The 27,421-nt window shown below is 42.8% G+C and overlaps 1 pseudogene; it reads right to left on the minus strand.

The window, feature by feature from the left end:
- Positions 1-8,452: 8,452 nt before the first annotated feature.
- LOC116582399 lies at positions 8,453-9,118 on the minus strand (annotated as a pseudogene).
- Positions 9,119-27,421: the final 18,303 nt, after the last annotated feature.

Genomic DNA, 27,421 nt, shown 5'->3' on the forward strand with positions numbered 1-27,421 from the left:
GATGGCAGATCACATGAGTGTGTATTTTTATGTAGTGGCTTAATTATTCTTTCGTGTAACAGCTGAGTAGTGAGCATGTGAACATCGGGTTTCTTTCTTTTTTTGAGTATTTTTTTAAGTTACTCTGCATTTCAGCCACTCTGGAAAACGGTATGGAGATTCCTCAAAAAGTTGAAAATTGAGCTACCTTACCACCCAGCAATCGCACTACTGGGTACTTACCCCAAAGATACAAATGTAGTGATCCAAAGGGACACCTGCACCCCAGTGTTTCTAGCAGCAATGTCCACAATAGCCAAACTATGGAAAGACCCTAGATGTCCACCAACAGATGAATGGATAAAGACGATGTGGTTCATATATACAATGGAATACTATGCAGCCATCAAAAGAAAACAAAATCTTGACATTTCGAATGACATGGATGGAACTAGAGGGTATTGTGCTGAGCGAAATAAGTCAATCAGAGAAAGTCAATTATCATACGATCTCACTCGTGGAATTTAAGAAACAAAACGGAGGATCATAGGGGCAGGGAGGGAAAAGCAAAAGAAGACGAAACCAGAGAGGGAGACAAACCATAAGAGACTATTAATCTCAGGAAATAAACTGAGGGTTGCTGGAGTGGAGGGGTGTAGGGGGATGGGTGGCTGGATGGTGGACCTTGGGGAGGGTATGTGCCATGGTGAGTGCTGTGAACTGTGTAAGCCTGACGATTTCACAGACCTGTACCCCTGGGGCTAATAATACATTATGTGTTAATAAAAAAAAGTCACTCTGCATTTCTAGAGCTCTGTTTTATGTAACAGGTACTTAAAGTAGTAAATATTGTGTCTATTAATACACATCCTCAGGGTTCCACCTCCTTTACTTTTCATTTTCTTCTTTTCCTCTTTCTCTTGTTATTTGTTGGAAGTCCTTGTTGAAGAAGGAAACAAACTTCCCTGTAGTTTTCGTGAGTAATAAGCAGCCCTGGGTATCAAAGCAAGTAGCCCTAGCCCCACATCTGGCTCCACACCTAGCCAGGAGCCCACTTAGGATTCTCTCTCTCCCTCTGCCCCACCACTGCCACTTTCTCAAAAATAAATAAATAAAATAAAGTAAAATAAAATAAAAATGGCCTCTGATTCTTCAGTATCTGCTGTTGTGGCATTTCCATGATCTGATTGAAAGGTCAGTTTCAGCGGTGAGCTTGCATCTTACAGCAGTGAGATTTTGCTTGCAAGTTTAAAGGCGCAGTCTGCCAACATCTGTTCAGTAGGGTGCTGCCCGGGGCAAAAAAACTAGGACAGATGTGCTTCCAGATGACCGATTGCTGTTAAACATGTAATTGGAGTATATATAAAAAATGAACTGAAAAGCTAGGAAAATACTTGAAATCTTTCCCTATCAAACGTTCCCTCCTAAGCTTCGATATTCTCTTTCAACAAAGGAAATATCTTAGGAGAGTATTGATGCCTGGACCAGGAATTACAGAAGCCTGGGATTTTTTTTCTGAAATTGAGTGAAGTGTATTTTCTTCTTCCTTTTTTTAGGTTTTTATTTGAGACAGCATGAGTGGCGGCAAGAGGCAGAGGGAGAGGGACAAGCATACTCCCCGCTGAGCAGGGAGCCCGATGTGGGGCTCGAACCCAGGACCCTGAGATCATGACCTGAGCTGAAGGCAGAGGCTTTACCCCACTGAGCCACGCAGGCGCCCCAAGAATGTTTTTTTGTTTATATATGTGGCATTAAATTGTCATCCTTAAAAATATGTTTATTGGTAAGCTGTGAACAGTGGGATTATTAATAACATTAGCTTGAACTCCCCCATTAAAGGATCCTAAGAGAATACTATGAATAATTGTATGCCAACAAGTTAGGTAACTGTGATGAAATGGACAAATTCCTAGAAACACAGACTATTAAAGTGGATTCAAGAAGGAATAGAAAATCTTCACAGACCTATCATGAGTAAAGAGATTGAATAGTTGCTGTGATCTGAATGTTTGTGTTCCCCTAAAATTCGTATGTTGAAACCCTGACCTCCCAAAGGATGGTATTAGGAGGTCAGGCATTTGGGAGGTGATTGGGATGAATGGGATTAGTGCCTTTAAGAGGCCCCAGGGAGGGCGCCTGGGTGGCTCAGTGGGTTAAGAGGCCCCAGGGAGCTTGCTTGCCCCTTCCCTCACATGAGGTTGCCAGGAGAAGTCTGCAGTCAGGAACAGAGCTCTCACCTGACCATGCTGGCCCCGCAATCTCAAATTTCTAGATCCAGAACAAATGAGAAACAAATTTCTGTTGTTTATAAGCCACCTGTCCGTGGCATTCTGTTAAAGCAGCTCAAATGGACCAAGTAAATTAGTAATCAAAACCCTCCCAAAAGAGAAGTCCTAGACGGGATGGCTTCATTTAAAGAATTGGCACCAGTCCTTCCTAAACTCATTCAAATAATAGAAGAGGAAATACTTCCTAATTCATTCTCTGAGACCTTTCATGAGCATTACCTTGATGTCAGAGCAAGACAAAGACATCACAAGAAAGCTAAAGCAATATCCCTTATGAATGTGGATCCAAAGATTCCTGACAGAAAACGCATCTGACAAAACTCAACACCTGTTTCGTGATAGAACACTCAGAAATCTGGGATTAGAAGGGAACTTTCTCAACATGATAAAGGGCATTTCAAACCCATGACTAACATTGTACTCAATGACTTTCTCCCTAAGATCAGGAATAAGGTAAGAATGACCACTTTTACCACTTCTCCTGAACATTGTGCTGGAGGTGCTAGCCACAGAAATGAGACAAGAGGGGCGCCTGGGTGGCTCAGTGGTTTGGGCCGCTGCCTTCAGCTCGGGTCATGATCTCAGGGTCCTGGGATCGAGCCCCGCATCAGGCTCCCTGCTCTGCAGGAAGCCTGCTTCTCTCTCTCTCTCTCTCTCTCTGCCTGCCTCTCTGCCTACTTGTGATCTCTGCCTGTCAAATAAATAAATAAAATCTTTAAAAAAAAAAAAAAAGAAATGAGACAAGAAAAAGACAAAAGACATCCAATTAGGCAACAAAAAGACACATAAGACCTTTATACTGGAAAGAAAGAAGTGGAACTATCTCTGCAGATGGTGTGATCTTACATACAGAAAATCCTAAGGAATCCACAAAAAAATGTTGAAGGTAATAAAAATTCAGCAAAGTTCAGGATGTAAGATCAACATGCAAAATTGGTTGTGTTTGTATCTACTAGCAATTTGAAATGAAATTAAGAAAACAGTCCTATTTAAAATAGCAGCAAACAGAGCAAAATACTTGGGAATATGTTTAGCTGAGGAGGTACAAACTTGTCTGCTGAAAATGACAAAACATTGTTGAAAGAAATTAAAGATGATCTAATTAAATAAATAGCAGATTTGTTTATAATAACCAAGGGCTGGAAACTACCCAAATGCCCATAAACAGTAGAACAGATAAACCATAATGCAATAGATAGCTGACAAGAAGTTCAGTCGCATGACATGTGAAATTGTCATTGTGGGATTAATGAAATGAATGGGGCAAGTCTATCAGACGGTCCAAATCTGTTCTGATCCTGGCTGGGGTTTGGTGCCATCTAGTGGCAGGTATTGCTGTGGTCTAAAGCACTGATGAAGGTTCTGGGTCCCATGGCTGGGACATCCAGGGCTGGGCCAGTTACTATGGGAATTCCCCAGTTAGCTAGGACTCGTTTTATTTACTTGATCTGAGGATACTGATCCCAGGACTCCGGGATCATGAATACGGGGCGGACCCTCCCTCCATATTGCTTCCTGAGACAAAGTTATGTGCCTACCCTTCCTGATCCGCTGAAAGCAAAAACCTTAGCCTGCCTCTGTTTGACAGTGGAGGCTGGGCAGGGGAGGGGAAGCAATAACCAATCGGGTTATGTCTGATTTCCAGCTATTTCAGGGCTAACTGTGTTATCAGGTTGTGTTTCCTGTTTATATTCTTGTGCTGCTATCATTTATTGGGGTACTATACTGTAGAGGCAGTAATGAACTGGATGTGTATAGCTACATGCCAGCTTGGCTGAATCCTTCTGAAGCCTTTTATTGTGAAATATAACACATATACAGCCAGTTGCACAAAATCAAACATCGCCATAACTTCAGAACATCCCTTGTACCTTGTCCAAACTATGACTCTACTTCATTCCTAGAGATAACCACCACCCTTTTATGTTACTCTTTTTTTTTCTTTGTAGTTTTGCTACTATTTTAGTTATCTCTTATTTTTTTTTAAGATTTTATTTATTTGACAGACAGAGATCACAAGGAGGCAGAGAGGCAGGCAGAGAGGAGGAAGCAGGCTTCCCATTGGGGCAGAGGGCCCGATGCAGGGCTTGATCCCAGGACTCCGGGATCATGACCTGAGCCGAAGGCAGAGGCTTTAACCCACTGAGCCACCCAGGCGCCCCGAGTTATCTCTTATTTTGTAATCATTCTTCAGGATTGTCTTTTTTTCCTCTTCCTCTTTTGCCTTTTAAAAAACCACCTATTGAGGTGTGATTGACATCTGAAAAGCTGTCCATACGTAACATATACAACTCGATGAGTTTGGGGCTAAGTGTACTTGTGAAACCATCACCACATATTTACCCTAAAGACACAAACATAGTGATCCGAAGGGGCACGTGCACCCGAATGTTTATAGCAGCAATGTCCACAATGCCAAACTATGGGAAGAGCCTAGATGTCCATTAACAGATGAATGGATAAAGAAGATGTGGTGTAGGGACGCCTGGGTGGCTCAGTTGGTTAAGCTGCTGCCTTCAGCTCAGGTCATGACCCCAGGGTCCTGGGATCGAGCCCCGCATCGGACTCCTTGCTCAGCAGGGAGACTGCTTCTCTCGCTGCCTCTGCCTGCCTCTCTGCCTGCTTGTGTGTACTCTCTCTCTCTCTCTCTCTCTGGCAAATAAATAAAATCTTTAAAAAAAAAAGAAGATGTGTTGTATGTATACCATGGAATACTACCCAGCCATCAAAAAGGACAAAATCTTGTCATTTGAAATGACATGGGTGGAACTAGAGGGTATTATGCTGAGCTAAATAAGTCATTCATCAAAAGACAATCATCATATGATCTTCCTGATATGAGGAATTTGAGAAGAAGGGTGGGGGGCCCTGGGGGGCAGGGAGTGAAAAAATGAAACCAGATGGGACCAGGGAGGGAGACAGACCATAAGAGACTCTTAGTCTCAGGAAACAAACCGACGGTTGCTGGAGTGGAGGAGTGTGGGAGGGGCGGCGTGGCTGGGGACGGACACCGGGGAGGACATGTGCTACGGTGAGCGCTGTGAAGTGTGTAAGCCTGACGATTCACACACCTGCACTCCTGGGGCTAATAATACATTATGTGTTAAAAAAAAAAAAAAAGAGAAACCATCACCACAATATATGCCATAAAATTTTTTCCTGCCTTGATGATGATGATGTGTGTTGAGTACACTTAACATAATATCTACCCTCTGAGCAAATTAAAAAAATATTTTATTCATTTATTTGACAGTGAGAGAGAGCACAAGCAGAGGAGGAAGCAGGCTCCCTGTCGAGCAAAGGAGCCCGATGCGGGGCCCCATCCCAGGACCCCAGGACCATGACCTGAGCTGAAGGCAGATGTGCAACAACTGAGCCCCCCAAGTGCACCCTAAGCAAATTAAAAAAAATATTTTGTTTTTTATTTGACAGAGAGATAGAGGCACAAGTAGGCAGAGTGAGAGGGAGAAACAGCCTTCCTACTGAACAAGGAGCCCGACTCGGGACTCAATCCCAGGACCCCCGGATCATGACCTGAGCCAAAGACAGACACTTAGCCGACTGAGCCACCCAGGTGTCCCCCTCTGAGCAAATTTTAGGCATACAATACAGTGCTGTTAGCTAGAGGCGCTATGCCGTATAGATCTTGGTATTTATCCTACGTAACTAAAACTTTCTATCCTTTAACCATTTTTTCTCCATTTTCCCCTCCCACTAGGCCCTGGCAACCACCATTCTACTCTCTGTTCCTATGAGTTTGACTATTTTAGATCAACATATGAAGTCATACAGTATCAGTCTCTCTGCACGTGGCTTATTTCCCTTAGCATCACGTCCTCCAGGTCCGCCCGTTGTTGCCCATGGCAAGATTTCTGCCTTTTTTAGGCTGAATGCTATTCTCTTGTATGTATAGACCATATTCTCTTCATCCATTCATCTGTTGACGGACGTCGGGTTATTTCTGTTTCTTGGCTATTGTGAATATCGCTGCAGTGAGCCGGGGAGTGCAGATATCTCTTTGGGATCCTGGTTTCAATTCCTTTGGATGAATAATCATGAGTGGGATTCCTAGATCATATGGTGGTTCTATTTTTAATATTTTGAGGAATCTCATACTTTTCCCCATATTGACTGTACCAACTTACAATCTCACCAAATAATAGGCATCCTAACAGGTGTGAGGTGGTATCTCATCATGGTTTTGATTTGCATTTCCCCAATGATTAGTGACGTTGATTACCTTTTCATGTACCTATTGGCCATCTGTATGTCTTCTTTGGAGAAATGTGTATTCAGGTCCTTTGCCAATTTTAAAGTTGATTTAATTATTTCGTGTTGAGTTGTATGAGTTCCTTACATATTTTGGATATTAACACTTTATCAGATACATGGTTTGCAAATATTTTCTCCCATTCTCTAGGTTGCCTTTTCATTTGGGTGATTATTTCCTTCCCTGTGCAGAAGTGTTTTAGTTTGATGTGGTCCCACTTGTCTATTTCTGCTTTTGTTGCCTGTGCTTTTGGTGTCACATCTAAAAAATTGTTGCCAAGACCAATGTTAAGGAGCATTCTCACTATGTTTCCTTCTCGTAGTTTTATGGTTTCAGGTTTTATGATTAAGTCTTTAATCCATTTTGAGTTTATTTTTGTGTATGGTGGGTCCAATAGGGATCCAGTTTCGTTCTTTTGATTGTAGCTCTCCAGTTCCCAATACCATTACAAACACTATTGTGTTTCTTGGCACCCTCATCAAAGATTAATCGACCATATATAAGTGAGTTTATTTCTGGACTATTCTGTTCCATTAATCTATGTGTTTATTTTTATGTCAGAATGACATGCTATTTTGATTCATGTAGCATTTTTTCTTTAATAAATGGTTTATTGATATTACATTAAAAAGAATGACAAAATTGTATTATCTATATTTCTAGACTGAATGGCCACCCCATAGAAGGCATCTTTGGAATAGTAAAAAGTTTTAAGAATTTGTTTTCCCATAGCCATAAAGCTGTCATGCTCAGTTTGGGTAACATTTCCCTCACCCCCAGGCTCCAGTCACTGACAGGAGGAAACCAGTGTCAGCGTCAATATTTAGCAGCATTTCAAAAAAGCATTTTTTTCCTCTTGAATAAAAAGTTAAACTATTCTTTTAGTGCAGTAATTTCATATGGTCTTATTACTTCTATACACCAGATGTGATCCTTTCACATTTATGTAGGTAAGTCTCTTCCATTTTTTTTGAAGACTCCCAAAGACTTTGAGGATTTTATTTTTATTTTTTTAAAGATTTTACTTACTTATTTGACACAGAGAGAGAGAGAGAGAGAGAGAGAGAGATCACAAGTAGGCAGAGAGGCAGGCAGAGAGAGAGCAGGAAGCAGGAGCCCTGCTGAGCAGAGAGCCCGATGTGGGGCTCGATCCCAGGACCCTGAGACCATGACCTGAGCTGAAGGCAGAGGCTTAACCCTCTGAGCCACCTAGGCACCCCTATTTTATTTTTATTTTTAAAACATATTTTATTTATTCTTTTGAGATATGGAGAGCGAGCATGAGAGAACATGAGCTGGGGGACAGGGGGCAGTGGGAGAGAAGCAGACTCCCCGCTGAGCAGGGAGCCCAACTCAGGGCTCGATCCCAGGACCCTGAGACCACGACCTGAGTCAAAGGCAGATGCTTAACCAACTGAGCCACCCAGGCACCTTGAGGATTTTATTTTTTCACAATGAAAGAAAAGAGGAGGGTCAACCCATGAGGGTCAGCCCAGCCAGGTAAGTAGACCTGCGGAACTCAGTTCCTGGTGCAGGAAGCAATCTGACACCCTGCCCTCACTCTCAGCTCCTAGAAAGGGGTCTGGGAGGGATAAAAGCAGTACGGAAGGGATTCTCTGTGCTAGAGAACTTGGGGCAAGGCTTTCCGGCGTTGTGGTTCAGCAGCCTTTGGGAGGCGGGGGAACCAGAGGCCAACGCCCTCACATGTGAAAAGGCTGCTAAGAAATCAGCTAGGGTGTCGGTTAGATGCCCTTTGAAATCCAGCCTGTACTTGCTTTCCTGTGAAGTGAAGGGCTTGAGATGTGCAGAGACATCTGAGACATGTGTAGGGGACCCTTCTTGTGAAAAAGGCAGAGAGGAGCCTCTTCAGGAAGGCTTTCTACTCATTTGTTTTCATGTCAGCTCACCATCTAGGCTAGGGAAGCCGTTGTGAGCTCTGCCCACTAGCTTCGAACTTGGACACCGCACCAATACTACACAGACGACCAAATGAATGACATTTTCCTGGTTCTGCTGCTGCTTTGGACTGAATAGGTGTGATCATGCTCGAGAAAAGTGTGTAAACATAGGCCCAGATTCTGTTAGTCTCCACTGCAGAAAATCAGCAAAGCGCTCCTTAGCTCTCGTATAATTCAGTTACTGGCTTTGCCCAGCTTCGGGGTTATCATCCGTCTGCTGGACTAATCGTTCCCCCATGACGTCATCAGTCCTGCGCACAGCAGGTGGATTGAAGTCCCGGTTAACTCGGAGGTGACTCCAACGTCAGTGGAGATGATCTTTGAGTGTCTGCAGCACAGCGTTCAAAGTGATCACCATGTTAGATCCAGCTCACAGCTTTTGTCCAGGGCTTCAGCCTGGACTAATGTCGTAGGAAAACTGTCCAGCAGCCAGTGCGTCCAGGCCCGTTCTCCAGCTCTGGCATCATTAGGCGTGTGATCACATGACTTGGAACCACAAGACCTTTCTCCCTGTACTGCTTTGCCATATCACCAACTTGGGTGATGCTGGCTTTGATGTTCCTGCACAAGAAGTGGCTGCTGGAGAGATGCTGGATGACTATGCGCAGGAGTTTGCAAGCCATTGCCTTTGCCAGGCAGGGAGGGGGTGGCCTAGCAGGCAACCCTGACAGCAGCCTTGGAGAAGCTCCGGGAACTTTGTTGCTTCTGCCTCTGACACTCTTCCCTTGCCAGGGACTCCTGATTGCTATAGCTTTGTAACACAATTGAAAATCAGGAAGCCTGATAGCTCCAGTTTTGTTCTTCTTGCTCAAGATTGCTTTGGCTATCTGGGGTCTTTTGTGGTTCCATATGAATTTTAGGAGTGTTTTTTCTAATTCTGTGAAAAATGCCATTGGAATTGATAGAGATTGTTTTGGGTACTGTGAACATTTTAACAATATTAATTCTTCTAATCCATGAATATGGGTTATCTTTCCATTTGTTTGTGTCATCTTCAATTTCTTTCATTAATGTTTTATAGTTTTCACTGTACAGATCTTTCACCTTCTTGGTTAAATTTAATCCTAAATATTTTATTGTTTTGATATGATTGTTAGTGGGATCATTAACTTAATTTCTTTTTGAATAGTATATTGCTAGTGTATAGAAATGGCAGATTTTTTAGTGTTGATTTTATATCCTGCAACATCACTGAATGCATTTATTAGTTCTAACAGTTTTTGGTGAATTCTTTAGGGTATAGTTTTACCATTTCCTTTATTATTTGGATGCCTTTTATTTTTTTTTCTTACCTAATTGCTCTGGACTTTCAGTAATATGTTGAATAGAAATGGTGGGGGTGTGGGGGTGCCTGGGTAGCCCAGTTAGTTAAGTGTCTGACTTCAGCTCAGGGTCCTGGGATTGAACCCCACATTGGGCCTTGCACTCAGAGGGGAGTTACCTTCTCTTTCTCCCTCTCCCTCTGCCCCTCCTCCTGCTTGTGTGTGCTCAATCTCTCTCAAATAAATAAATAAAATCTTTTAAAAAATGGTAAGAGTGGGCACCTTTGTCTTTTTGTTTTGTTTTGTTTTGTTTTCTGATCTTAGAGGAAATCTTTCAACCTTTCACCACTGAGCATGATACTAACTGTGGGCTTGTCATAGATCACCTTCATTATGTTGAGGTACATTCCTATAACATAATTTGTTGAGTTTTTTTTAAATCATAAAAGGATGCTGAACTTTTTTCAAATGCTTTTTATGCATCTATGAGATTATTCTGATTTTAATCCTTCATTCGTTCCTGTGGTGTATCATATGGATTTGCAGATATTGAACTATCCTTGCATCTCAGGATATGATCTTCTTAATATGAATTCATTTTGCTAGTATTTTGTTGAGGATTTTTGCATCTATGCTCATTTCTGATATTGGCCTGTAATTTTTTTTTTTTTTTGTAGTGTTCTTACCTGGCTTTGGTGTCAGGAGAATGCTTACTTCCTAAAATAGTTTGGGATCATTCGTTCCTATTCAATTTTTGGAAGAGTTTAAGTAGACTTGACATTAATATTTCAAATGTTTGGTAAAATTCACCAGTGAAACTATCTGGTTCAGCGCTTTTCTGTGTGTGTGGGTTTTGATTACAGATTCAATCTCCTTACTCATTATTGATCTGTTCAGACTTTCTTTTTCTTTCTGATTCAGTCTTGTTAGGTTGTGTGTTTCTAGGAATTTACCTGTTTCTTCTAGGTTATCCAATTTGTTGACATATAATTGTTCATAGTAGTCCCTTAATGATCCTTTGTATTTCTGTGATATTGGTTGTAATGTCCCCTCTTTCATTTCTAATTTTATTTTATTTTTTGAATCTTCTCTTTTTTTCCTGAGTCTTAGATGAATGTTTGTCACTTTTGTTTATCTTTTCAAGAAAACAGTTTTGTTGATCTTTTCTCTGTTTTTTATAGTCTTGGTTTCCTTTTTTAAGATTTGTTTATTTATCTGAGAGAGAGTGAGTGAGAGTGCACAAGTAGGGGGAGCGGCAGAGGGAGAGAGGGAGAGGGAGAAGCAGGCTCCCCATGGAGCAGGACCCTGAGATCATGACCTGAGCAAAGGCAGATGCTTAACTGACTGAGTCAGCCAGGTGCCCCTGGACTTAGTTCTTTTTATAAGACCTTAAGTATAGAGTTAGGTTGTTTACTTGAGATCTTTCCTTTCCTTAAATGTAGGTATTTATTGCTAAAAGCCTCCTTCTTAGAACTGCTTTTGTTGAACCCAGTAACTTTTTTTTAAAGTTGTGTTTCCACTTTTGTGTGTATCAATATTTTTAAAAAAGATTTTATTTATTTATTTGACAGAGAGAGGCCGTGAGAGAGGGGATACAAGCCGGGGGAGTGGGAGAGTGAGAAGTGGCTTCCTGCTGAGCAGGGGGCCCGATACAGGGCTTTATGTCGGGACCCTGGGATCATGATCTGAGCCAAAGGTAGTCGTTTAACCAACTGAGCCACCCAGGCACCCCTCAAGATATTTTTTTTAAAGATTTATTTATTTGAGAGAGAGAAAGAGAGAGTGAGTGAGAGAGAGGGTGAGCACGGATGGGAGGGGCAGATGGAGAGGGAGAGTCTCAAGCAGACTCTGCACTGAGCATAGGGCCTTATGTGAGGCTTAATCCCACAACCATGAATCCACAACCTGAACCAAAACCAAGAGTTGGACGCTTAATTGACTGTACCACACAGGTGCCCCTCAAGGTATTTAAATTTTTTTTTTTATTTTTAAGTACTCTCTACACCAAATGTGGGTTTGAACTTACAGTCCTAAGATCAAGAGTTGCATGCTGTACTGACTGAGCCAGCCAGGCATCCTCTCAAGAGATTTTTTAAATTTTTTCTTTGACCCATTGGTTGTTCAGGAGTGTGATCCTTAATTTCCAAAATGAATATATAAATTTTCCAATTTTCTTCCTGTTACTGGTTTCTAGTTTTATACCATTGTCATTGGAAAAGATATTGATATAATTTCAATCTTCTTAAATTTGCTAAGACTTATTTTGTATCTAACATGATCTGTCCTTGAGAATGTTCCATGTGTGCTTGTGAGGAATGTGTATTTTGCTGCTGTTGAATAGAAAGTTCTGTATATGTCTGTTAGGTCCATTTGGTCTGAAGTATAGTTCAAATCCCATGTTTCCTTACTGATTTTATATCTAGGTGATTATCCATTGCTTAAAGTGGAGTACTGAGGAGTGCCTGGGTGTCTTGGTCAAGCATCTGACTCCTGATTATCCTGATTTCTTAAGGTTGTGAGATTGGGCCCACATGGTACTCCATGCTGGGTGTGGAGCCTGCTTACAATTCTCTCTCGCTCCCTCTCCCTCTGCCCCTCCCTGACCCCGTGCTTTCTCTCTCCCTCTTAAAAAAAATTAAAGCGGAGTATTAAAATCCATTTTTGTATTTTGATTTCCTTCATTCTTTGTTTCTTCTTGTAGATTTGAGTTATTTTGTTCTACCTGGAAGTTTTCCATTAGTATTTCTTGTTAAGTTGGGCCCCCTAGGAACAAATTCTCTCATTCTTTATCTGAGAATGTCTTTATTTTTTTTCAACTTGAAAATAAATATATTCATAATGCATAGAGTTACATTCCCTTTACCACCCACCCCCAACCTTGGGAGTGCCCCAGAAACTCAATGATTCTTTAAAATATCACAGTGTAGAAGTATCTGCAACACGAACACAGTATACTCTAAAAAGAAAGAAATTCTTGAACAAAATGTCCTCCAGATCTCCATATAGATGTGCTTCTTTTCTTGGAACATTCTTTTTCATTTTTCTTACTCTAGCCTCAAAGTTCTTTAAAGTACACCAATGTTCAAGGAAACTAAGAAGTAAATACATGTAAGAATGTCTTTATTTTAACTTTATTTTCAAGTCTAGTTTTTCTGGAAACAGAATTACTCAGTGACAGTTTTTTTCTTTCAACACTTTGAAAATGTCACCTATTGCTTTCTGGCTTCCATTGAGTCTGATGACGTGTCAGCCATTAAGTGAATTGCTGGTCCCTTGTATATGATGAATTGCTTTTTTCTTGTTGCCTTCAAGATTTTTTTGTCTGTAGCTTGGAACATTTTGACTAGGGTGTATCTAGGTATGGGTCCCTGTCTGTCTGTCCTGTTTGGAGTTTGTTGAGCTTCCTGGTTCTGTAGATTAATATTTTTCACCAAATATGGGAATATTTCAGTCATTATTTTTTTCTTCTTATTTCTTTAACTCTTTTCTTTCTGGGAGTCTCATTACACTTAAGTTATCACACTTGGTGGCATCTCCCAGTACATGCAGCTATGTTAATTTTTCTTCAGTTTTTCTTTCTGTTATTTGGATTTGGTACTTTATATTGCTTTATCTTTGAGTTTGCTGATTCTTTCCTCTTTCATCTCATATCTTCTATTGAGCCCAGATGCTTAACAACTGAGCCACCCAGCTGCCCCACGTGGTAAAGTTTTCATGTCAGTTCTTTAATCTTTAAACTTAGGAATTCCCATTTGGTTATTTTATGTAGTTTCTGCTTCTTCATTGAAACTCTGTGTTTGATGAATTGTCATATTTTCCTCTAGTCATTTGAACATAGTTTCCTATAATTCTTTGAACATACTCCTAATAGGTGCTTTGAAGCTTTTGACTACTAAATTGAATATCTAGATCTCTCAAAGTCAGATTATCTTGACTGCTCTCACTTGTGGGTCAAACTTACCATTTTCTTTGTGTCAAGTTGTCAAGTGGTTCCTGAATAGCAGCACTATGGCTTCTAGGTTTTGGCATTTCCATAGATTCAGCTGGTACGGAAAAAATGAGCCCAAATGGATTCAGATAGTATGTTACTTACACATTCAACAAAAGCAAGATCAGTGTAGTGTCAGATCATGTCTCTGGTCTCACAAGATGACAGACACCAAACCAGAGGGACCGGATGACAGGTGACATAGGCAGTGGAACACTCTGCCATTGAGGAGTCATCTCTAAAATTACAGCCAAGCAGGTTTGTAGACTTGTATAGAATTCTGAAGCTGCAAGCTGAGTGGAGACAAGGTAGAAAGTTCTGTGCTCAACTGCAACTGGGGAGATAGATGAAAAATGGCTTTGTTGAAGTTTCCCTTAGGATATGGATCAGAAGGGGCACCTGGGTGGCTCAGTGGGTTAAAGCCTCTGCCTTTGGCTCAGGTCATGATCCTGCTTCCCACCACCTCCTCCCTGGCCTGCCTCTCTGCCTACTTGTGAATTCTCTCTGTCAAATAAATAAACAAAATCTTTAAAAACAAACAAACAAACAAACAAACAAAAAGATAGGGATCAGAAAATGCCTCACAGAAGCTCCATACCAGCCGTTTCTCCCCTTGCTCCAGGAGAATCACAGGGTATTCTGCCAAGACAGAGGTCAGATGTAGTCAGTTCTTGCCTATGTATCCTTTGTGGAGATATGCAAGATCATCAGGGTGCCACACAAAATTACCACGCCCCTATGCTTTGCATGTTTGCTTTTGTTGTTGAAAAAATGAGCATTTTCTGAGTATTTGTTTTTTGCTTTGTTTTGCTCTGTTTTAATAACTTTTCTGGACCTAAACTGTGGAATCTATCACTCCCACTACAATCTGTCTGTCTCATGGAGTACAGCTGCTGTTTTTTCTTTTCAGATTAGAAAAATTCTTATTTTTACTTATTTAAAAGATTTTTATTTACTTATGTGACAGAGAGAGAGAGACAGAGAGAGCGCGAGTGAGCGCTACCACAAGTAGGGGGAGCTACAGTCAGAGGGAGAGGGAGAAGCAGGTTCCCCACTGAATGTGGAACCCGATGCAGGGCTGAATCCCAGGACCCTGGGAACATGACCTGAGCTGAAGGTAGTAGCTTAACCAACTGAGCCACCCAGGCGTCCCTTATTTTTATTTTTTAACCTGGCTTCCTAGTGTCTGCATAACTTAGTGCTTTAGCCAGTGATTTTGGTAGAGATTATGTTGAAACTTCTTGAACCCAAAACTCTCCTCACTATTTGCAGATTGATCTGTGTGTGGGTAGGGAGTGTGGTGTCTCTCTTGATCAGATGGGGGCCCCCAAATGTAGGGTGATGATCAGGTGGAAGCTGGTGGTGTGGAGGGTGAGTGCCCTGGGCAAGAAGACTGCAGACTCCTGCTGCCCTTAACTGAAGTTGTAACAGTTTGTTGTCTACCTTTGGTTACTTTCCAGAACACTGCAATGGTCAACAATAACTTGTCTAGTTTTGTATTTGACTTTTTTGTGGATAAGATTTGTCAACCTCTGTATCATACTGGGAATTCCACATATATCACCTTTATTTTTGAAGGATTTTTTACTGGGTCTGTAGAATTCTGGTTTGGAAATTATTTTCTTTCAGCACTTTGTATGATTTTCTTGTTTTCTGGATTCTGCTGTTTCTGTGCAGAATTCAGCTGTTCATTTTAGTGTCCTTTCTCCTCCTTTTTCCTCTGACTATTAAGATTTTTTTCTCTTGGGGTGCCTGGGTGGCTCAGTGGGTTAAAGCCTCTGCTTTCAGCTCAGGTCATGGTCTCAGGGTCCTGGGATCGAGCCCCGCATCGGGCTCTCTGCTCAGCAGGGATCCTGCTTCCCCCTCTTTCTCTGCCTGCCTTTCTACCTGCTTGTGATCTCTCTCTGTCAAAATAAATAAATAAAATCTTTAAAAAATGATTTTTTTCTCTTTGTATTTTAGCAATTAAGATTTTCTTTTTGTCTTTATATTTTAGCAGTCTTACTACAATGTGCCTAGATATCATGTTCTTTGTACTTATCTTGCTTGAACTTTAAAAAAAAAAGATTTTGTTTATTTATTTGACAGAGAGAGAAAGATCACAAGTAGCCAGATTGAGAGAGAGAGAGGAGGAAGCAGGCTCCCTTCTGAGCAGAGAGCCCGATGCAGAGCTTGATCCCAGGACTCTGAGATCATGACCTGAGCCGAAGGCAGAAGCTTAACCCACTGAACCACCTAGGCGCCCTTGCTTCAACTTTTAAAAAAAGATTTTATTGCTTTATTATATATAGAGAAGGCATGAGTCGGGGGGGCAGGGCAGAGGGAGAGGGAGAAGCAGACTTCTTCCTGAGCAAGGAGCCCAATGTGGGGCTGAATCCCAGGACCCTGGGATCATGACCTGTGCCGAAGGCGGACACTTAACCGACTGAGCCACCCAGGCGCCCTGAAACATTTTATTTTAAAGTAATCTCTACACATAATGTAGGATGGGAACTCATGACCCTGAGATCAAAAGTCACATGCTCCACATACTGAGCCAGCCAAGCACCCCTATTTTTAGCTTGGTGAATATTTTTATCAGGAAGGGTGTTGGATTTTGTCAAATGCCTTTTCTGTGTTTATTGAGATCATCATGTGATTTCCATCCTCCATTCTATTACTATGTAGGAAATATGTGTTGAGCTGAAGACCAACTGAGTGTTTGAGACCCCCTATTGTGAACTGAATTGTGACCCCCGAAAGATATGTTCAAGTTCTAACCCGTGGTACCTGTGAATATAACCTTATTTGGAAATAGGGTCTTTGCAGATGTAATCAAGTAAAGATGAGCTCATACTGGTGTGTGTGGGGGCCTAAATCCAATATGACTGATGTCATTAGAAGAAGAGGGACACCTGGGTGGCACAGCTGGTTGAGCATCCCACTCTTGATTTCAGCTCAGGTCATGATCTTGGTGTCACGAGATTTAACCCCCACTTCAGGCTCTGCACACAGCAGCAAGTCTGCTTAGGATTCTCTCTCTCCCTCTGCCCCTTCCCTGTGTATGCTCTCTCTCTCTCTCAAATAAATAAACACATCTTTAAAAAAAAAGATTTGAAGAGACAGAAGTAGTGTCACAGAAAAAAGAATGTCATGTGAATATGGAAGCAAAGATTGAAGTGAGTCACCTATAAACCAGGGAATGTCAAGGATTGCTGACGACCAACCGAAACTGGTTGAGAGGCGTGAAACAGATTGTTTCCAAGAGTTTTCACAGTCAGTATGGCTGTCAACATCTTGATTTTAGACCTCTGGTCTTGTGAAATGTGAGAGAATCACTTTCTATTGTTTGAAGACAGTAAGTTTGTTGTACTTTGTCACGGCAAACCCTAACCCTTAGCAAAGTAGTATATCCCCCCCAGTCTTCAATTTTGTCACTTCAGTTCCATTTGACCACTTAAAGTTCTGCTGATTTCTCTGCCCCCTAACAACAGCCCTCTGCCTCTATCTGCACTGAGAGCTGAAGTATTTCCCAGGGGAAAAGTGGTTGCAGATGGTCAGCGTAAATTTGTCACTCGTTCCAGGGCTTTCAGTTTTGTTTGTTGTGTTTTCAGGGCCTTTCTCTTTTAGCAAGTCTTTGTTTCCCAAGCACAGTGAGACTACAGAAAATGGCTACCACTGCTCAGCTTAGGTCTATGGCCTCTGACCCTGTGCAGCTTCAGAACTCTGCACATGTCTTGGCGGAGAGCACCTGTTGGTTTGAGGACCCTAAAGTCTTCAGTTTTGTCACTACAGCCCCACATAACTGTTAAAACCTCTCATGTTTTTTCTGAACCTTAGCAGTAGCTTTCTGTATGGGTTAAGTTCAGATTCAGCATCTATCCTTCAACTACAGCCAACACGTTCCTTTAAACAAAAGGCAGCTGCAGTTCCTCAGCTCATGTCTAAAAGTTTCTCCCTGTCTTAGTCTGTTCACGCAACTATAACAAAAACACCACAGACTGGGTGCCTTGTAAACAACACATGTATTTCTCACAGTTCTGGAGGCTGGAAGTCCAAGATCAAGTGCAGATTTCAGTGTCTGGTGAGGGCCCAGTTCCTTGTTCATAGATCACCACCCTCTCCTTGTGTCCTCACCTGGCAGCCAGGACAAGGGTGCTCTCTGGGGTCCCTTTCATAAGGGCGTTAATCCCATGCATGAGGGCTCCACCCTCATGACCTAATCACCTCTCAGAGGCTTCACCTCCTAATGCTGTCACACTGATACTTAGGGTTCAATATGCGGGTTCTTGGAGGACACAAACATTCAGACCATAACATTCTACCCTGACTCGTCAAAATTCATGTCCTTCTTGCACACAAAAATGCATTCATTGTATTGCAGGAGCCCCCAAAGTCTTAACCAGTTACAGCATGAACTCTGAAGTCTAAGGCCAAGTCTCACGTAGATACCACCTAACTCAGATGTGGATAAGACTCAAAGTATGAGCTGAGGCAAATTCCTTTCCATCTGTGAACCTGTGAAACATACATGTTGTGTGCTTCCAAAATGCAGTGGTGGGATAGGCATAGGATAGACATTCCCATTCCAACCGGGTTAAATAGGAAAGAAGAAAAGAGGGACAGGTCCTAAGTAAGTCCAAAATCTAATGGGGCAAATTCCAGTAGACCTTAAGCCTCAAGAATAATCTTCTTTGGCTCAATGCTCTGTCTTCTGGGCCCACTGGGGTGGCAATGCTACCACATGACTTGGTAAGATGGCCTGCAGCTGCTCTCTGCTGGGGCTCTGAAGCTCTCCTGGGCTGGCATTGCATGCCTGATGCTGTGCTGTGTAACCTTGTCTTTTAAAACCTAGGTGGAGACAGCCATGCATGCCCCTCAAACCCCATGTACTCTGGGCTTCAGGTGAGAGTGTCAGCCCTGATGATTTCTGAATCACCTTTGAGGTCATCCTTTCATTGTCTTAAAGAATACTACCTGGCTTCTGTCGAGATAGCGAATCCATACTAATCTCTCAATCAAGTGGTCAGGTCACTTGGCCACATTCTTAGTGTTGTCATTTTTTCGCAATATGGATAGGCCGTGGATTTTCCAAAACTTTAAGTTATGCTTTCTTTTTTGCTTAACAATTCTGTCTTCAAATAGCTTCTTTTCAAGTTTTACTATAAGCAATTAGGAGGCACCAAGATGCACCCTCAACAATTTGCTTAGAAATTTCTTCAGCTAGGGGTGCCCAGGTGGCTCAGTGGGTTAATCCTCTGGCTTCGGCTCAGGTCATGATCTCAGGGTCCTGGGATCGAGCCCCACATCTCTGCTCAGCTGGGAGACTGCTTCCCCCCCTCTCTCTGCCTGCCTCTCTGCCTACTTGTGACTTCTCTCTCTCTCTGTGTCAAATAAATAAATAAAATCTTAAAAAAAAAAAGAAATTTCTTCAGCTAAACATCCAATTTCATGGCTTGTCAATTCTGTTTTCCACAAAACACTAGGACACAAACATGATTCAGCCAAGTTCTTTGCCACTTTTTAACAAGGATAGCCTTTCCTCCAGTGTCCAATAATATGTTGCTCATTTCTGTCAGAGACCATATCAGAATGACCTTTATTATCTACATTCTACCAATATCCTGTTCGTGATTACATAGGTCATCTCTAAGAAGATTGTGGCTTTCTCTACAGCCCTCCAGAATTGTTGTTTGGTGGTCTGTTCACGTCAATATAGGCTTTTTCTAGTACATACTTTGAAACTCTTCCAGCCTCTACCCATTACCCAGTTCCAAAGCTGCTTCCACATTTTGAGAGATTTGTTACAGGAGCACTTCTCAGTACTGATTTCTGTCTTAGCCCATTCGGGCCGCTGTAACAAATGCCATAGTCCAAGTGATTCCTTTTTTTTCTTTTTTAAGATTTTATTTATTTATCTGACAGACAGAGTTCATAAGGAGGCAGAGAGTCAGGCAGAGAGAGGAGGAAGCAGGCTCCCTGCCGAGCACAGAGCCCGATGCGGGGTTCGATCCCAGGACCCTGGGATCATGACCCGAGCGGAAGGCAGAGGCTTTAACCCACTGAACCACCCAGGCGCCCCAGTCCAAGTGATTTCTAATAGCAGGTATTTCTCATAGTTTGGAGGCTGGTAATCCAAGATCGAAGTGCTGGCAGGTTTGGCATCTGGTGAGAGCCTGCTTCCTGCTTCACAGATGGTCATCTTCTTGCTGTGTCCTCACACAGTGGAGGGAATGAGGGAGATCTGTATGGTTGCATTTATAAGGGCACTAATCCCATTCATGAGAGTTACCCTTCTGACTTGATGACCTCCCAAAGGCCCCACATCCAAATATCATCACACTGGGAATTAGGTTTCAACATATAAATTTTGGGGTGGATACAAATGTTCATTACATAGTACTCCCCTCTCTGGAATTTCAGCCCCTTAAGTTCTTATTGCTTCCGTAGTTCCATGCCCTTAAAAATAGGATTTTTATAATTTATCAGCTTTTTTTTTTCTTTTAAAAAAGATTTTATTTATTTATTTCAGATAAACAGAGAGTGAGTGAGAGAGAAACCATGGGGGGTGAGGGGCAGAGGGAGAAGCAGACTCCCTGCTGAGCAGGGAGCCCCATGTGGGACCTGATCCCAGGACCCTGGGATCACGACCCAAGCCCAAGCAGATGCTTAACCAACTGAGCCACCCAGGCGCCCCAAGAGTGTTGTTTTAATGATCTGATCTGTGTAATAAAGTACCTGAAATCATTCTGCCTTGAAATAATAGTCATTGAGGGACCCCTTTGTGGCTCAGTCGGCTCCGTCTAGGAACTGTGCTCTCACTGAGTTCCAGATACATTGAGTTATCCATGCGTTTATTCCACAAATAGTAACTGAATATCTGCTATTGCTGGTCACTAGGCCTGCAAGGAACAATCCAGGCAGACACTGCTGCTCACGGAGCTTACATTCCTGAGGGGGGGCCGACAGTAAATAAGGTTAATAGTGTGTTATATGGCAATGATTACAAAGGGAAAAAGAGCATGGAAGAGAGATAGGAGATGTGGGTGGGGATTTGTTTTGGATATAATGGCCAGGGAAAACCTTGTTAAGAAGTAAGCATTTGAGGAAAAACTTGAAAGAAATGAAGAAGCAAGCTACATGGATATTTGGGTAATAAAATATAAACATATCTATAATAAGTAAGGCGATTAAATCAACAATAAAAAAAATTCCCCATCAAAGGAAAATACATGACCAGATGGCCTCACTGGAGAATTCTACTGAATATTTAAAGGAGAATTAACGTTGATCCTTCTCAAACTCAAAAAACAGAAGAGGAGGGAACAGGTAACTCATTTTGTGAGGCTAACAGAATCCTGATACCAAAGCCAAAAAAATATCACAAGAAAACTACAGATCAATATCCCTTATGAACATAGAGGCAAAAATCCTCAACACAATACTAGCAAACTGAATCCAGGAACAAATTAAAAAATTACACAGGGGCACCTGGGTGGCTCAATCAGTTAAGTGGCTGACTCTTGCTTTCAGCCCAGGTCATAATCTCAGGGTCCCAAAATAGAGCTCCCCATGGTGGGCGCCCTGCCCTGTGGCGAGCCTGCTCAAGGATTTTCCCTCTTCCTTGACTTATGCTCTCTCTCTCTCTCTCTTTCTCTAAAATAAATAGGGCGCCTGGGTGGCTCAGTCAGTTAAGCATCTGCCTTTGGCTCAGGCCATGATCCCAGAGTCCTGGGACTGAATCCCACATTGGGCTCCCTGCTCGGTGGAGAGTCTCCTTCTCCCTCTAGGTCTCCCTCCTGCTGCACTCTCCCTGTCTCATGCTCTCTCTCAAGCTCTCTTTCTTAAATAAATAAATAAAATCTTTTAAAAAATAATAAATCTTTTAAAAAAATTACACACAGAGTCATCAAATGAGATTTGTTCTAGGAATGCAAGGGTGGTTCCATATGTGAAATCTACCAGTGACTCAATAAAACAAAGGAAAAATAAAACACCAATCATCTCAACTGATACAGATAATTTTTTTTTTTACAAAATCCAGCACCCTTTCATGATAAAAATATTTAAAAACCCTAAGAATATAAGGAAACTTCCTAGACATGATAAAGGGAATTTATGAAAAATCCAGAGCCAACATCATACTCAACGGTGAAAGACTGAAGACTTTCCCTCTAAGATCAGGAGAAAGGATGTCCACTTTCAAAACTAATTTTCGACATTGTACTGGAAGTTCCATCTAGAGCAGTCAGCAAGAAAAAGAGAGAAAAGACATCCACAATGGAAAGGAAAAAGTAAAACTACCTGTATTTGCAGAGGATATGATCCTATATATAGAAACCCCCAAGGAATCCACAAAACATTGCTAGAGCTAAGAAATGAATTATGCAAAGTTTCAGGTTACAAGATCAACATGCAAAAATCAGTTGTTTTTCTGTACATCAGTAATGAGAACTCTGAATATGAAATCAAGACAATTCCACTTACAATAGTATCAAAAGAATAAAATACTTAGAAATGAATTTAACCAAAAAGGTGTAAGAATTAAACATGAAAACTACAAAACATTGCTGAAAGAAATTAAAGAAGACCTAAATAAATGGAAAGACATTCCATTTAGGTTGTTGATCCATTTTGAGTCAATTTTTGTATATGGAATTTGGTAAGGGTCCAACTTTATTCTTTTGCATGTGGATATCAGTTGTCCTAACACCATTTGTTGAAGAGACTATTCTTTCTCCACTGCAGGTGGTCTTGGCACTTCTGTTAAAAATCAAATGGCCATGGATGTATGGGTTTATTTCTGGACTCTCTGGATTGAAAGATTTAATTTTGTGAAGGTGGCAATACCACCCAAAGTGATCTAAAGATTCAAGGCAATATCCATAAAAATTCCAACTTTCTTTCTTCTTTTTTTTCCAGAAATAGAAACGTTAATCTTTATATTCATGTGGAATTGCAAGGGGGCATGATTAACCAAAAGAATTTTGAAAAAAAGAAACAACGGTAGAGGACCCACACTTCCTGATTCCAAAACTTATTACAAAACTGCAGTAATCAAGACATCATGGTGTTGGCCTAAGGATAGACATATAGACCAAAGAGATAGAATTGAGGGTGCAGATGGTACCAGGATGAGCATCAGAAGCCTCACCTATATGCTTCAGTCTCATACAGCAAATGCTCTGCAAAGGGCAAGACATGGCAGATGCAGGCACAGCTCATTCTCCCCTAAATAGGAAAGGAAACAACCCAACGATCCAAATGCATTCAAGAGCCCTTTGTCCATTTCCTTCTTTTGTTCTGAGCATCACATTCTTGTCATGGGGAGCATCCCGCCCTTTCCATGGGAGATGCCACAAAGAAACTAGAAGAAACGAGTGGATAATAAAGTTGTTCAGATGGAGAAAAATACAGAATGGGTATTATCGACTATGTGGCTAACAGAGACCTGAGGTAAGGACAGAAAATGGAGTTGTAAAGGCTGGAAAGGCAAGAAAAAGTGGAACAGAAAGAAGATAAAGATGATAAGAAAATAACGAGAAGTGTGAAGGTAAGGATGGCAATGACGATTATTTTGTTGAAAAAGGTATTCTTTAAAAAAAGATATTATTTATTTATTTGACAGACAGAGATCACAAGCAGGCAGAGAGGCAGGCAGGGAGAGAGGGGGAAGCAGGCTCCCCGCTGAGCAGAGAGCTCGATGCGGGGCTCAATCCCAGGACCCTGAGATCATGACCTGAGCCGAAGGCAGAGGCTTAACCTACTGAGCCACCCAGGTGCTCCGAAAAAGGTGGTTTTAATAGAGATTTTTTTCTCTAAAGAAACTAACTCCCGCATTACCAATTCCATATCTTTTAAAGTTAAAAAAGGAAATTCAAAGGAGTAAAACTTTCCAAAGAAGCAAAGGACCTGTACTCAGAAAATTATAGAACACTTATGAAAGAAATTGAGGAAGACACAAAGAAATGGAAAAACATTCTATACTCATGGATTGGAAGAACAAATATTGTCAAAGTGTCTATGCTACCTAGAGCAATTTACACATTCAATACAATCCCTATCAAAATACCATCAACTTTTTTTCACAGAACTGGAACATTCCTAAAATTTGTATGGAATCAGAAAAGACCCCGCATACCAAAGGAATGTTGAAAAAGAAAACCGCAGCTGGTGACATCACAATGACAGACTTCAAGCTCCACTACAAGCTGTCATCATCAAGACAGTATGGTACTGGCACAAAAGCAGACACATAGATCAATGGAACATAAAAGAGAGCCCAGAAATAGACCCTCAACTCTATGGTCAACTAATCTTCGACAAAGCAGGAAAGAATAGGGAATAGAAAAAAGACAGTCTCTTCAACAAATGGTGTTGGGAAAACTGGACAGACACACACAGAAGAATGAAACTGGACCACCTTCTTAACACCACACACAAAATTAGACTCAGAGTTGATGAAAGACCTCAGTGTGAGACAGGAATCCATCAATATTCTAGAGAAGAACACAGGCAGCAACCTCTTTGATCTTGGCCACAGCAACTTCTGGCTAGACACATCTCCAAAGGCAAGGGAAACAAAGGTAAGTGAAACAAAGGGAAAAAGGAACTACTGGGATTTCATCAAGATCAAAAGCTTTTGCACAGCAAAGGAAATAGTTGACAAAACCAAAGGACAACCGACAGAATGGGAGAAGATATCTGCAAATGACATATCAGATAAAGGGCTCATATCCAAAATCTATAAAGAACTTACCAAAGTCAACACCCAAGAACAAATAATCCAATCAAGAAGTGGGCAGAAGACATGAACAGGCATTTCTCCAAATGGCTAACCGACACATGAAAAAATGCTCAACATACCTTGGCATCATCAGGGAAATACAGATCAAAACTACAGTGAGCTACCACCTCACCCCAGTCAGAATGGCTAAAACTAACCAGTCAGGGAATGACAGATGCTGGTGAGGATGCGGAGAAAGGGGAACCACCTACACTGTTGGCGGTAATGCAAGCTGGTGCAGACACTGGAAAACAGCATGGAGGCTCCTCAAAAAATTGAAAATAGAGCTACCCTATGACCGAGCAATCACACTACTGGATATTTACCCCAAAGATACAAATGTAGTGATGTGAAGGGTCACATGCATCCCAGTGTTTGTAGCAGCAGTGTCCACAATAGCCAAACCGTGGAAAGATCCCAGATCCAGATGTCCATCAACAGATGAATGGATAAAGAAGAAGTGGCATAAACACACACACACACACACACACACACACACAATGGAATACTATGCAGCCATCAGAAAATTGAAATCTTGCCCTTTGCAACAGTGTGGCTGGAATGAGAGGGTATTATGCTAAGCAAAATAAGTCAATCAGAGAAAGACAATTGTCATATGATCTCACTGATATGTGAAATTGGAGAAAAAAAGACAGAGGATCATAGGGGAAGAGAGGAAAAAAATGAAACAAGATGAAACCAGAGAGGGAGACAGACCATAAGAGATTCTTAATCTTTGGAAATGAGAGAAGCAGCCAAAACAATCTGTTAAGACATAGAACAGGAATTGGCAAACTACAGCTTCATGGCCAAATCCAGCTCAGGGCTTGTTTTTTTATTTATATTTTTTATTTTATTATTTTTAAATTAACATATAATGTATTATTAGCCCCAGGGGTGCAGGTCTGTGAATCATCAGGCTTACACAATTCACAGCACTCACCTTAGCACATACCCTCCCCAGTGTCCATAACCCAACCACCCTCTCCCTCCCCTTTACCCCTCAGCAATCCTCAGTTTGTTTCCTGAGATTAAGAGTCTCTTATGGGGGACGCCTGAGTGGCTCAGTGGGTTAAGCCGCTGCCTTCGGCTCAGGTCATGATCTCAGGGTCCTGGGATCGAGCCCCGCATCGGTCTCTCTGCTCAGCAGAGAGCCTGCTTCCTCCTCTGTCTCTGCCTGCCTCTCTGCCTACTTGTGATCTCTGTCTGTCTAATAAATAAATAAAATCTTAAAAAAAAAGTCTCTTATGGTTTGTCTCCTTCCCGGGTCCCACCTGGTTTCATTTCTCCCCTCCTATCCCCTCCCTACCTCCAACGACCCCCACCCTGCCTCTCAAATTCCTCATGTCAGGGAGATCATTTGATAATTGTCTTTCTCTGCCTGACTCATTTCAGTCAGCATAGTACCCTCCAGTTATATCCATGTCATTGCAAATGACAAGATTTCATTTCTTATTTGATGGTTGCATAATATTTCAGGGCCTCTTTTTAAAGAAGCCACGAGCGAAGGACTTGATGTGGGGACATGCAATCAGCCTGCCAGTCCTGTTTGCTCTGCCAGGCTGACAGAAGGGCAGGTTTTGAAGGGCGCCGGGCATTACGGGGGGGCAGGGGGGCAGGAAGTCAGGAGTGAGCAGGCAGAGTACCTGACCACAAGGTCACCTGCTCGGGCAGCAGTGCTAAGGATACGCGGCAGGCGAGCAGCGGACCATCATAGCCTGCTGGGCACTGACTGGGTGCAGAGGGCACGTACGGGGTCTCTAGGGCTGCTTGGTGGGAGCCAATCACGAGCCAGGGGGCAGTACATGGGGCATGTTTGCGCAGGCGCTCTGGGTGTCCCACCTTGCTGTGGGCACTAGGGGGTGAAGGTTGGTGAGCAAGGCCCTTGTCCTTCCGGGCCTCGTGAGGAGTGAGGCAGGAGTCAAGATGGGGTCTGAGGCAGGCGGTGGAGGGGCCAGGAGGGCACGAAGGGACGGGCACTGCGGGCATCGTGGTTGGTGTGCTAGGTGGACCTGGTGAGCTCCATGACCCTAGAGCCCCTGGTGGTGCAGGTGGTCCCTGTGACCCTGGTGACCCCGGTGACCCCGGTAACCCCGGTGACCCCAGCCACCGCGGAATCCGGAAGCTGGAGCAATCCCGGAAGTCCCGGCATTGAGGGAGAGGCAGGCGTCGCGTGTGCCAGCGCTCGTCAGATGGACAAAGCACCCAGCGCACCAGGGCCTGATGGAGACGCAGCACCCGGGGCTGGAGGTCCCGGGATCCAGCCGCTTCAGTTGTATCCTCTCCATGGAGCCCCTGTGGGCTGGACGGCACGGGGAGGGGCTGAAGGTGGTTTGATGGGGGACACAGGCAAGCGGGCTTGAAAGGGGAGCAGGAACTCTGGACATCTGGAGGGTGTGGGCTGGGGTTTGGCCCCTGCTGGCAGAGGATGGTGGTGGAGGTGGGGAAAACCAGCCTGGGGTCAATGCGGGGGTAACGGCAGCACCGTCCAGGGTGGCCCGTGTGTGTAGGGGGGGGAGGGGGGGGAGGGGGTAGACAGCCTGAGGGTCAGCCTGGCCGGAAAAGAGGCTTCGTGGAGGAGGAGGCCTGAGGCAGAGGCGAAATGGATGCTATGGATGGTGCCTTAACCAGCTCCCAGCGCCCTCACTGTGCCTTTCCCATCGCCCATGGAGGCGGAGATTGCCTACCGGTATCTGACTCCAAACGCTGAACTTCAAGGGCCAGTTCGGAAGGAGCTCAACGTAAACGGAAACATCCTGACTGTGTTAGTTTTACGGTGGTCTGGGGGAGGTTGGTGGCGAGTGGCTGGGGACAGTGCGAGTTCGGGAGGAGCTGTAATGGGAACAGGAAGTAGTAAGTCTAAGGAAGGAGTGTGATGCTCCAGGATTGCTGTGCGATAGGACAGATGGGC

This window comes from Mustela erminea, chromosome X (genome assembly GCF_009829155.1).
Source record: "Mustela erminea isolate mMusErm1 chromosome X, mMusErm1.Pri, whole genome shotgun sequence".
Lineage (NCBI taxonomy): Eukaryota > Metazoa > Chordata > Mammalia > Carnivora > Mustelidae > Mustela > Mustela erminea.